Genomic DNA, 13,794 nt, shown 5'->3' with positions numbered 1-13,794 from the left:
TCATAAAACCAGGTGCAAAACTAATGAAGACGCAAGTCCTGCACCAGTTGTCAGATCCTTTGTGACATACTCTCATCTGTCTCTTTGGGCTAGACTAACCCGTGTTGCAGTAGGTTCTGAAGCCATTGCAGAAGCAGAGCACAGGGGGCCTGTTTCTCCACCAAGCCTCCCTTCACTGGGAATGTGGACATGAGCGAAAGGAGGTTCAGAGATGACTCTGGCTCTGACAGGCATGAGGGATTCATGGTCTCTGGATTCATCTAAGCAGCATAGAGAGGCTCAGGGTTCTTCATGGCCCCCAGATTACTCAGGGCCAAATTGTACTTTCTACCAAAGAGACTGAAAGCTGGATTCTCCTCCATCTTGCATTGGTTTCCACCTTTAAAAAATAGGTGTCAACCATCAGCAGAGAAATGTTTCCATTTTGTCAGTTGTCTTTGCAGTTACAGCTGGATGAAAAACAACCAACCTTTTGGATACTACTCTCCCTGATAGTGTCAAGTGTAAGGATTCTGCTTCAAGAGACATCTGTCTTACTTTAAACAGATAAAAATACAAGGCAGACCCTAAGGTGGTGGAAAACAAATTTCCAAGTCCTCATTCCTGTGGTTTCAATGTACAGGGGACACGATATGCTGTGTCATTTTATCTTTAAGAAAAAAAACCAAAAAAACAAAAAAAAACCCAGCTAAATAAGCTAAACCCCAAAAACCCTGCAAGAGAGAAAGGATTCTGTTAAAATCTTTGAGAGAACAATGTGTTTTACCAGTTAAGCACTCAAACCCTTTACCTAGACAACACTTCCATCCTGTGATAGATTGGCTTGACTTGTGGATCCAGCGGAGAAGAAATGCTTCACTAGATTCTTCCAACTATTATCTGTTCCAAGTCTAGTTGGATTCTTAGGATGGCTGGTAAAAAGCCACTCTTGCTGCTCCTGTTCCCCTGCCCCACTGAGGTTAGGGTTGTTATTTCTCACTACAGCTCAGAAGCACAGTAGTGAAGAGGTCTGTCTGTCAGTAGATAACCAAGCCTCCCCTTTGGCCAATGCTGCAGTGCAAGCACATAATATTCATATCTAAAACATGTTTTTCACACAAAAAATATATACATTCAATTGAAGCAATTATTGTTTTTTCCAATAAGGTTTAATGTTGTATTTGTTGGTTAGAGAGATAAGTTATATGGTATGTGCTGATGATAATAATATAAACATGGTCATAACTATTAATTTCTTTTAGCAAAAGTATTGTGAAACTAGTAACAGAAACTTCTTAATACATTAGCCAATACTGTTAAAAAACATAATAAAGAAATATGTGAAATAGGAAAATATGTCATAAAAGTAAGTTTAAAGGAAAGTGGTGTCTGCTGAAGCAGAAGCAGAAGATGTGGTTGGATATGATGCCACCCTATTTCTGTTCAGCCATGTTAAAAATGCTGTAAACTCCTATTTTCCTCTGAATTAGATTATGTTAGCTTCAGCTCTTGGTAGTTGCTCCTATCTGTGGCTTTCTGTCATGATTTTGGAGCAGCACATCAGAATCAAATGTTGCACCTGCAGTTGGTATTAATTGCACAGGATTATCTCTTAAGGTGATGTGACAAGACCTTTATGCTGAGGGTCAGGGCTGCTGAAATTGGCACTGCTTTTATAAGCACCCAGCCATGCACTGGGCACTATGCAGGTACAGCATACACATGAATAGAATTTTTTTTCTGTGTGGAAAGTACGCAGAAATTATAAAGGCAAGAGATGCAATTTCACCTGCATTATTCTGCTGCTTGTACTATTTATTTATTTTGGAAGAATGAGCTAGGGCAAAGCTGCCAGTTACAACTAAGTATTTCCTCTTTTTTTTTCCTTTAAGGTATGAAAACTGGAATTAATATTAATCAGTTATTCACACAGATGCTTTTTGTTGGTCTTTGCATCTACATATAGAATTTTCATGGGGCCTCTAGGTTTTTTTTAAGGTTCCTGCAGACTTTTCTTCATTTTCATTTCAGCTAGAAACTCAGTTTTAGGGAGCAGGGCATGAAGAGTGATCTCTGCTGGGGTGCGCTTGGAGTGACTCACAGGAGGACTGAGATGCAATTAGCTTTATAACCATAAAAATTGCATAAAATAAATGCCCGTGTATTTGGGAAAAAACATTAAAATGTCAACATCACCTAAAGCTTTCCAAAAATAAATATTGTGAGGCCAAAAGACCCGGAAGAAGACATCTTTAACTTGTGATAGATAACTGCTTAACTATTCGGACAGAGATAGGAAATTACCAACCAAGAGTGAACCCCATTTCTTTAGGATTCTGCTAGACCACAATTCCTTTTTAAATAAAGTGCAGATCACTCAAAAAAAAACCTTCACTCCCTAACTGCAAGGTATTATGAATTAATACTGTGGCTGAAGGCAGTAACATATTTCCTTTCATTACTGACCAATAGTCTAGGTTATAACATTTTGTAGCATTTCCAGATGAAAGAAAGCAGTCCAATAAAAGATTTTGCATCAGTAAGGTCATTTGGGGACATAACTGCTTGAAACATTTTTGGCAACATGTGAAAAGAGATTACAGTTCTGGGTGCCTAGTTGTTTTGAGATAGATCTTGCTTGTGCAGAAACTTTTCTACTCCGCGCTTAAGTGTCAAATTTCATTACATTAAAAAAGAGTACACATCGTAACAGATGGCAAAAATGCCATTGAATAATTTTTAATAATAGCAGAAAGCTGATTTCTTGTCAGCAGAAAATACCTTTTCCAGAATTGGCAGAAACCCTACAGAATATCCATGTTGTTGGTGTAAGGTTTAAGCTGGTTGATTTTGTAAAAATCTGACAAAAATAATCTTTGAATTAATCTAAATACATTTAGGTAAGGTACAGTTGCTGAAATGAGTACCTAATTGATGTGAAATGCTGTTGAAGTGCCAAAATGAAAGAACAGATTTTAAAAAGATGAAATTACTTCAGTTATCACTTGGCCATTTGAATAAGCAAGGTGCTCTGGCTTTTGGAAGAGGTTTTTATGAGTTTATACACACAGAAGACTTTCATTTCACATCTTTTCATTGAGAGTATTATGTAGATATGTACTCTGCCTGCTAAACACTAATGAATATCCTTTTTGGAACTGCTGTGAGAAATGGAAATGTTATTATAATTTCTGTATTGCAGAGGTAAAGCCCCTAAATTGTTGTTGCTGAATTTTTTCATATATTTTCATCCACAAGGAAAAGCCCATACAATTCAGTAGGACAAGTAGAAACTCATTATACATTTAAGTTATCTCAATATTGTTAAGGTTACTGTGAATGTCTGAAAAAGTTTGACACTTTTTGCTTTATATGCTTTTCTCCTGAAGGAATGTTAAATTATGTATGTGCATTTTTAAACAAAACAAGGTAAAAAGTTACTTTATATTTTAAAAAACAGAATTTATGTTTAAAACAAAGAAACCCTAAATACTGCTCCTAAGGTAGATCACTCAATTGGCAGTGCCTGACAAAACTGGTTGGCCCAAATGACTAAAATCATTACATCTTTCCAGATTACAATGCTGTGTTCACAATATCACCCAGAAGGTGATTTAAAACTTTCAGCAGAACTATTTCCATGAAGTATATAGATTTTTTGTATAACTCTAATTCAAAGAGACACTTTTAAATGCAACAGAAGCTGATAGCCATAATTTCTGTCTTAGGAGAGACCCTAACCTAGTAAGGACCCAACATTTTTTGTTATATATTTACTTTCCTACAGCTGTTGATGGGAAAATTATGTCAATATTTTCTATCCACTGTGACTCTTGTTCTTCTTATTTTGATATAATATTGAAGACATGGATAGCTGGAAGAATAGATGTAATTTCTTGACTGGTAGAAACACAGAAAATTAGGGGAATCTCACACACACTGATGCCACCCATCTTAGCTGTGTCAAGAAAGTCACTTGAAATCTGAAGGCCTTCCATGGAGTTTACATCTGGCCTTTAGGCTCTGGAACTCATTGAGGTCTCAAACTCTGAAAGATGTCTTATCTGTTGACTCTATGGGTTAAGTATAATGACCCTCATTTTTCCCTGAACAGGACTGTGCTTGGGGAAGAATCTCACTGATATAGAAATGTGATTCCAGCTTTTCATTTGCCAAGTGTATTTTTAACTATTTGTTTTTGAGTGGCTGCTCTGCACTTTGCTTTAGTGATATTTTTATAAAGATAATTTGTAGCTGTGTAAAAGGTGCTGAGGATGCACTTCCAGAACCCTTTTGTACATATGCAAAAATAATGAATAAATAAATAAATGCTCCTTTCACATGACCTCATCAAGAGCAAAGCCAAATTCTCGCACCAGAAAGCCAGTTGAGTAGAATTTTCCAAGTGGCTGTATTACAACATTATTTCTATTCCCACTGCATCTCAGGCCCTAGTCGCAGACTAGGACATTGCAATACTTAGTGCCACACCAAAATGAAAAGGATGTCTTTGTTCCAAGGGCTTTTATAACAGCAGTGGTTGAAACAGAGCAATGTCTGTCAGTAAGACCCAGGAACATTTCTCTGAGTGTGGAAGTGTGTCTGTCAGCAGCTTCTTTTTACGTCGGCTCGAGGACAGATGGGGTAGGTGTGATGACATCTGAAGTTCCATTTCAGATGCCGTGTAAAAACTCGTATGGAAATGCTTCAAAAGAACCGAGCTGTACACTTGATGTACTTTGAAGAGGTAAGTTAAAAACCAAATGCTAATCAGCCAGCTATGCAGAGATGAAGTGGGGACAGTCAGCTCAGGTTTTCAAGTCAGCATTGCTGAGGCATTTTGCTTATGTACACACTTGTGATCGTGTTTTCTATGTCTACAACCATCTGAAGTTTTGCATAGCTGCAGACTGAACATCTGCATAAATCTGAATGAAAGATTTAAAAAACAAATAAGAAGATTATGTAGCAAAACCACATCTTTGTTGCAGCATTTTGGAGCTCAGACACAAAAAATCAGACACATTATATGAAACTAACAATGTAAAATTGTGTTTTTAATACATATAACCCATCTGGACATTAACTTCTATCACCTTTATCTTCAGGATTGAACTGAAGGCAGCACACTACTAGGAGCAAGGAAATCATTATGAATTGTTAGGGTAGTACTGAAGACACCACATAGTTCCAGTAAATGGACAGTGAGGACATGTATTTGTGCAGGTAAAGGCAAGCAGACTAATCTCTCAAATCCCATGGTTGTGGTTGCCCCAAGGAGCCCCAAGGTTTCACTAGCCTGAAAGTGACAGCTGTGCTTTCATTGAGAGAAAAGGATTTTAGCTCTTGGATCCCTGTGGCAACTGACCAGTCCCCAAATTTGCAGAGTGCAGGAGACTTCAGGGCTCTATACACTGAATTTTCTTCATGCAGTCATGCCATGGCCATTTCTGCATCTTAGGTCTTTTGTGATACCCTCCAGGCTGTGACTGTGCCCTGCCACGTGCCCTTCCTTGTGTAGCATGAAGTTAGAGAATTGCACATGACCCGAGGCTGCATGGGAGGAAAGCAAGCACATTTCTTCTTTATCAAATGGAAAAAAGAATCTCTTATAAGGTGATTTTACATATTGATTTTCCTTCGGCAAGAGGCACACATTGTTGAAATTACACACACACATGTTCTGCTTTCATCTCCTGTGACTTTGGGGGAGTAACATTAACTTCCCCGAAGAGAGGCAGAGAAATCAGTCTGAGATCTGGGAAACTTGAGAGTAGGGAAGAACTAGAAAGGGAAATGCAGCTTTAAATTACTTCCTCTTCATTACTAGCACCTAGAGTCCCAAGTGACATTGGGTCCCATTTCCAGCAAGTACGACTAAATGCAAGACAGTTTACACAAAATCTCAATTTTTACCTGATTGGGTAAAATGGGAATATTTTTGGATTGACTAGAATGAGAATGTTTTTGTCCCACTGAACCAAAGTATTTCATGCTAGATCAGAGAACATAACTGGGCTGCCAATACTGATGTTCTCCATCAGCTAGTTTATCTCTAGATCAGGATCTTTGACAGATTAAACCCTGGTACTACACCATAATGTGCCTGTAAACTGCACCAGCCCTGACAAGTTCGGTAGCTGGAGTGTGCTTGGAGGGAAGGGGATGAGGGGAAGGAGACCCTTGGGCAGTTCAGCTCGGCACTATTCCATTTGGGGAGTGTTAAAATTTTCAGTGAAATTAAAATGCAGCTAGAATTGGCTTTTTGAATGCTAGAAGTGCAGCTGGGAAGTAACTGGTGGGTTAAAACTGCAGATGAAAAGCCGTGGGCACTTGCAGCAATTAAGCAGTCTGGAGTCTTTCAGAGAATGAGCAAAGAACCACACATTTTAAATACAGAGAAAATATCAGGCAAATATATCTCTGCAGCTTTTTCCTGGCACTTTATTTCATCAACCAGCTAGTAATACTAGTGTTCATACCCTATATATAAATTTTCCCAATGATTTTTCTTTAAAAAGAGGTTATATGAAAAAATTATGGTTGAAATGAATAACTCACAAGCCAACATCAGCAGGCCCCCTGTTTCAGGGTGTCACTTAATGGCTACTTTTGCATTGCTGGGTGGCTGACAATACCAAGTTAAATTATTACAATATGCAGTTAAAATCACTACTGGCCTCCTTTCCATCTTCCTCCATTAGCTTCTATTGTCTTTAACATAAGCCCTGGTAATTCTTCCACTGATTTGAATAAATAATAATTACAGTTCAGTAATCCTTGTTACACCATTGCCTAATTAGTCTCTGTAGCTTTAAGGTTTAAATAATGAAGATAGAAATGAATTAAATATAGGATACACAAAACCCTCACACGAAACATCTTTCTCTCCAACATCACAGAAATGTTTCTATGGAACTATGGAAAAAAAATTTGAAAAGCTTTTCAACTCATTTTCCTGGACAACTGCCAACTCTTAATTTGTCGACATTTTTATTTTTCTCTATTGGGTCTCAGGTAGAAGATGGACCATGTCTTAATATGTATCTTTAAGAAATCTTCTCCCAGGAATGATTCTGCATGCACAGAACACCCAACATCCAAGACCAAACTAAACTCTTCTATGAGTGTATTAAAGCCTATGGAATTACACACAACTAAATTTAGCCCAATGAAGTATTCTGGAGAAGAGAACAAAGCCTATCAGACTACATACAACAAAGTAGAATACCAGAGCTGCACAGTTGGACAATTTAATTCTATTTTCCTTTGGGCTTGAAAGCTTCTTGGTTGCTAGTTTCTGTTCTGCACAGCTTTTTATACGACAGCTATCACCACAACATCCAAGTACCTTCCAATAATGCATTAAATAGTGTGACTAACATCTGGTCCAAGTTTGTTTTCTTATCTTCTCTAATGCTCTGGGAAGTTCTGTTTATAATGAATAATTATCATGAGGAAAGACATTTGTCCCTTAAGACACTAAAACAGAGAAGCCGCATTTTTTACACAGATAATCAAATATTTAAGGGAAAGCTCACTTCTTTTCTACAATTCAAAAATACAGCCTTATATGCTTAAAAAGTACTTTCCACAAATGTCTCAGGAAGAACACTTTGCAATATTAATGCATTCCTAATGCCCCCTGTACACAGAATAATGTCAAGACAAAATCTTGGGAGAAGAAGCTGCGTTGTCAAATTGGTAGGAATCAAAGTGGCTCACATCCTTGTGGAAGATGCTTGGCCATTTCAGAGAGAGCAGAGCAGGAGGGGAGAGATTAAGGCTTGGATCTTGGCTGATCCAAGGCCAGCTGGAGGGGAGAGTTTAAGGCTAGGATCTTGGCTGATCCAAGGCCAGCTGGAGTAGACAGTAGGAGTCTCCACATGGCTCCTCTTTCTCCAGAATAGGAAGAAGTTGAGTAAAACGTTCATGCAAATGAAATCAGAAATAAAGAAGAACTTGGGATTTGAGCAATCCCCTTATGAATGAGCAGTGTACTTTGCTCATGACACAAAAAGAAATCTTGAAAAAATGAAAAAGAAAGATGAAGAAATGATCAGAGAGAGCAGAAATACCATGTTGCACAAAGTGGCTGAAAGCCCTGCGTGAATTCAAACCCCAGGCTCAGTTCTTTTGATACATCTAACAGATAAATCACGCTGTTGTTTGATCATCTACATTTGAATCTTATACTTCAAATTCAGATGAATCTTAGCAAGCTTAGGAGTCATTTCTCCCTAATTTGAATTCAATTGAGTAACATCTGTGCTGAGAAGCTAATTGCACAGATTTTTCAGTGGTCTTTATGTGAAGTATTTCCTCTTATCCATTTAAGAAATGAAGCTTTTGTTAGCTCTGCAGATAACCATGGTTCAAATTCATGCCTATCATTAGCATCTTCTTTCTGTTTGTTGTTGTTTTTCCATCAGGTGTTTATGTGAGTTTGATTCCATCTTCTTACACAGTAATGCAAGACAACAACCCCAGTTTCTGTTCCAGCTCTTTCATCACTTACTGCCTCTCCCTGCAGTGTAGGTGCTCCTGCAAGCCCTAGCTCTGTTTTTGCAGTAGTTTCTGTGGACTTTAGATTCTCTGTGATACAATTGTTTTCAGTAAGATTTTTTTAAAAACAGTAATTTAAACAAAAAATTAAGGGAATCTGAAATTCAAGATGAAGTTGCCTCCAAATTAATCCATCTTGGAAGAGTGTCTGGGTATGGTTTAAGACACTTTGACATACTGACTCCTTAAGCGGTGAGTTGATACAAGATTTTTCATCAGGCAGCTCACACTGAATAATTGACAGCTCTGAAGGCCTGTGTGTGTGTTCTGCTAGCAGGAAGGATGGGCCCAGCTTCTGAGAAAGTGGTCAGGGAGTGAGGAATGTTGGTGACACAAAGAAATGGGTACTGATGGAATAACATGAAGGTAGTGACAGCAATGGCTTTCTGCCTAGTGCTGAAAAGAAGCTGTAAGCTCACTTCAGTTACACTGCTGGAACTCCAAAGATGCCACAGAGCACAGAAACTTGCCAGTAACTGGAATCTTGCAGTCAGTAATTTCAAATTATATGTGAAATGTAGTTCAGAGAAGCTGTGATTTATTTCAGTAGATCCCATACCTTAGAATCCTGTATTTTATCACTGAACCCATACACAAGACTGGTCTTTGTAGACATTTTTGGTAACTGCTATAAATGTTGTGTTCAAACGGGACCAGACCCTGCTGTTTGGTACCATGGATCTCCTCCTCTTCACTCCTGAGGGAGCTGCAAACACAGAATAACACCCAGCAGCTCAAACTTACTTTTAGCTTGGTGTGGTTTTATAATTCTCTCACTTTTGTTAGAAAAATACATTTTTCTCCTTTCTCTAAGAATTGTATGCGTTATATGTTCTAGAAATAAAGAGCCACTGTTGTGGCTGCATTGTTTTTAAGTGGGAGTTTGCTGGTGAATGAAGACCAAATTCTTAAAATAAACTGAATTCAGAAGTATAGAGCTAAAGGCAGGAGCATTTCAAGAAACAATTAGAACCCATTTTGAAAATGCAAAGACATAAAAATAAACAAAGCAGCCAGCCTAAATTGGCTTTGATCCCCTATGCTCCAGCATTGCTTTTTGATCTGTGGCTTTTCAGTGAGGTAGAAGAAAGTTTTTATCAAAAATATTCCTATCATTTAGGCACTGTAATAACCTGCAATCTACAAGCTTTCAGGACTCAGAGAGGTTAGGTAACCACCTTTTGTTCAGCTACTCATTCTCCATCATTTTCATTCTAAGCACCTAAGACAGAATGTCACAGAAATCTGTGGGTTGGTTTCTATTTGAGCTGATTTAAACAATGCAAAGTGCTTCAAATGTGTTTATTACTATATTTAAAGAACTCCATAATGAGCAGGAGTATATCAGTGATTTACATATCTTCTATTACCATCATCCACACTAATAAAGAACTCCAAAATAATCTCCATCTCTTGTCAAAAGCGTTTTGTTTTCACATGTTCCATATAAAATTTGTTGATGATTTGTAAAATGCAAATGAACTGTGGCCAGGTAGATGGATTTATCTTACCATAATATTATGACAGTTTACTTAATAATTTTATTGTGTGAACTGTGAAGATTGCTGCTGCTGTGGAAACACAGCAGAAGGCTGAAGAATGCATGAAGGCAGTCAGCACTTGTGGAAGGTAAAGATGAGATGCTTTGTATTGTTGCTGTAGTCTTAAGGGGAGAAAAAAGGGATGATCTAAAAAAATCCCCCAAAGACTCATTAAGAAGGATTCTATTTGCACATTAGTGTATTGTGCTAAATTTACTTACTAATTTTGATGTCAACAGCGACCAGTACTAATGCAAAGCTTATGCAACACCAGTGAATTTAGTATAACAAAAATACAAGTAAAAAAAAACATTTTAAGGCATTAGATTACACCAAACTGTAATTACTAATTCAAGATTACACAAGACTGTAATTAACAGTTCAGTGTTACAAACACGATCAAAAGGCAACTGATGACACATTTACAGTGTATGCAAACACCATTGCTAGCAAAGTTTCGACCACATGTTTTTTTTCTTTTTGCTAGTGGTTCAAATGACTTAGGTAAACTGAATGCCAGTAGGGAAATCCAGCCAGGTTAATGCTGTCTACTGTGTCTCAGTTCAAGACAGGTTTTCATATGCTGTTTAAATTCACCTCTGTCTAAAAATAAATTTCCTTGACAATAGAGTGTGCTAAGACCCATGTCTTACAGCAGCACACACTTGAATATTTTCCTGACTTAGAGCCACAAGGATACCATCTTCATTTTAAACCCCTTCTGAGCGAGGCAAATTCAGAGTCACCTCACTGACAGGAATCTTGTAAGGTAAATCACACTTCTCTCCAAACCAAATCCAATAAAAGGAGGTCAGTTTTATTCACATGTACTCAGGCCCTATGTAGAGACTTATGTGAAGACTCAGGGCTGATCTTGTTCTATAAAATTGTGAATTCCCTGCCTTTTATGGACCTTCTGACTGCATTTTAGAAAGATGGCAAGGGATATCAATCTTAACAGGAAGTTATTGATTATATCAAATTAGAAGCATAAGAGGAGCTCATCAAAGTAAAGACGGCTGGAGGGCAATGGCAGGATTACCTAATGTAGTAGACTGTGCAAACCCAAAATTCAAATAAGTACTCCACAAGGAAGTGCTAACCTTGACACCTTTCTAGATTCTGCTGTGGGCCTTCAATACTGCTGACCAATTCAGGGCATCATTTGCCTGAGGGAAGTGGCAGGGCATGTGGACTTTTAGCAAAGTAACTTAGAAAGATAAGAAACCTCAGTGCTTCACAGGGACCATCCTCGATGCAGAAGGACTCACCTGTGAAGACTCACAGGACTCAAATCTGTCTCCATGAAGACCCAAATCTGTCTACACCTCTTTTCCATTTCTCTTTGCAGTTTCAGGATAAACTGCTTGGACAGCACAGGCTCAAGGATCCCCATTATCACTAAGGTCCAGCTCTTATCCATGGGATTGGATGAGGAAAGAGGAATACCTGTGTCAAATGGATCCCATGAGACTGCAGTGAGAAGCTTTCAGAGAAGATCATGCTGTTACAGTGCTGCCCTCACTGATTTACTGCCTCAGCCTGTACAGTACAAGTCTCTGATCCTATATTGCATCACTTTGCAATGCAGCATTTGTACGTATGTGTTGCTGCATCATCCTGCAGCTTTTCCTGTTTTCCACCACTTCTGGCTCAGGGATGGCCCATTCTGGTGAGCAATGACATAGCTTCAGCCAATCATCCTGGTATCCATTGAGTTGTAGCTGCCTGGTACAGGTGGGGAGGCAGACATTGGAGATTTCCAGGTTGAGAAACCTCCTTAGGTCATCATGCTACAACAGCAGGTCCCCTCAGCAAATCTAAATTACCTCTCTGTTGCCTGCTCTAAGATACTTTCCTGAGTGTTGGATTTCTTGTTTTACCATTCATGCACCCCATGGTTTATGGTAACTGGAAGTTTACCCAAGACCAGTTTGTTGAGGTTCCTTTTCCAGCACCATGGAAGTTTCAGGTAGGAGCAGGACTCACCTGTGTGGCAGGCAGAGCTTCCCTTGCACCTGCTGCTGGGATCTAACAACACACTTTGCCATTCTCCATCTTCATTCTTCACCCTTTGCTGCTGCAGCTGCAAGAATAATTTCTTTGACTGTGTCACATTTAACATGATGACAATCATATATGTTTATGTTTTTAAAGCATGCTGGTGGGTTTTATTGTCATCCACTACATGTAGGAGGCATCCTATACACTCATTCCCCTACCCACAGAAAAGGAAGGAGAAAACCCCATCAGTGACTTCAGTAACATCAGATCCTTCACATACAGGCACATCTTGGTGTGGTGCTGTGCCTGAGGATAGATGGAGTGTACAGCTTTTCACACCTGAGGAAGCCTTCCCTTGGTTTGGGGAGCACTCTTGACACATCATTTAAAATTTTTGTTCTCTCTCTGTTAGCCTGCAGCATTCCCAGAAAGGCTTCCCATTGTAACAGATCTCAGATAGATCACTGGTCCTACCTCTGTCTGTGCTCTTTGAACATGAGCTATCATCTCTGGTTTGCAATTAAGGTGCTGCAGTGGGACTAACAGCAGGAGCTTCTGGTATACTGAGCTACTGAAGGTTTTGTCAGCTTGAAGAATTGAAAGGTGAAGTCGTACAGCAAAGCAACCGGAAAAAAAACCACTCATGAAAATCTCTTTCAACAGTCATATGTTAAGAAAACCATGTAAAGCTGAAAGAAGAAATTACATACCTGAAGTATTTTTAACTTGCTATTTGCTATATGCAGCCTAGAAATTGTTTACTGGAAAGGATTTTAAATATATTAATGACACTGCTTTGATCTGCTGTATTCCCTATTCTCTAGCCCTTCTGGTACTGGATGGTGGAAATACAGGAGTTACTTGTGACTTGCCTGGAGCTAAATTAACTGCTCAAATTTTTTGCACAAGCACATTGGTGGTTGGGATATCTTGGTGCAAGGAACAACAGTCAATGCCATTGTAAAGTCTGAGCACTATTGTCTGTGCTAAAAGAATAGATCCATGGATCAAGAAGAGTTTCACTCACATCAAGAATATAAAAGAGGCAAATATATTGCCATTCTTTGAATATACCAACACACCTACCCTCGCTGTGTCCTTTAATGTTTGAGACTCTGCACGGTGGCTTTAGATTACTTTTGAAATGCAATTTTCACATTCTTGTTTGTTTTGACTGATATCTTAATACAATATAAAGTGCTTGCCAGAAACAATCCTTCTCTGTCAGACAAAGGCACCAAAGTAAACATTCCTTGACTTGTGCTTGGCAGCTGTTGAAGTAAACCCTTGTCAATAGGAAATTTCTTTCACTACAGTTTTACTGAAACAATTGGTTATTAAATGAATCCTACGTGATTCAGAGGCATGCAACTCCTACAGCGTATTTTTTTATAGTAGATTTTTCCCTTTATGCTTTTACCTTCACCTTGGATTTTTCCTTTACTATAACAAATATGAAATTTTTCAATCATTCAGAGATACAATCATAGCAGAAGCAATGGGTAGTCCTGCATCTGCCTTCAAGTATAACAGGGGAACCACAGAGAGCTGCAGAGAGCTGACCAGTCACTAATTCCCTGCTCCTACCCAATCCTCTTTGAAAAATATAAACACATCTGTCTTTTCCCTTCTTCCTGATATTTCTTATATCCTTCCTGAAGTTTTGAAGAGGACCACTGATAGGTCTGAGGCAGCTTTAGCAGAA

This window comes from Melozone crissalis, unplaced genomic scaffold, assembly GCF_028551555.1.
Source record: "Melozone crissalis strain CALT ecotype California unplaced genomic scaffold, PUWL_Pcris_2 ptg000042l_1, whole genome shotgun sequence".
NCBI classification, from domain to species: Eukaryota; Metazoa; Chordata; class Aves; order Passeriformes; family Passerellidae; genus Melozone; species Melozone crissalis.
Note: the sequence above shows the minus strand (reverse complement) of the source record.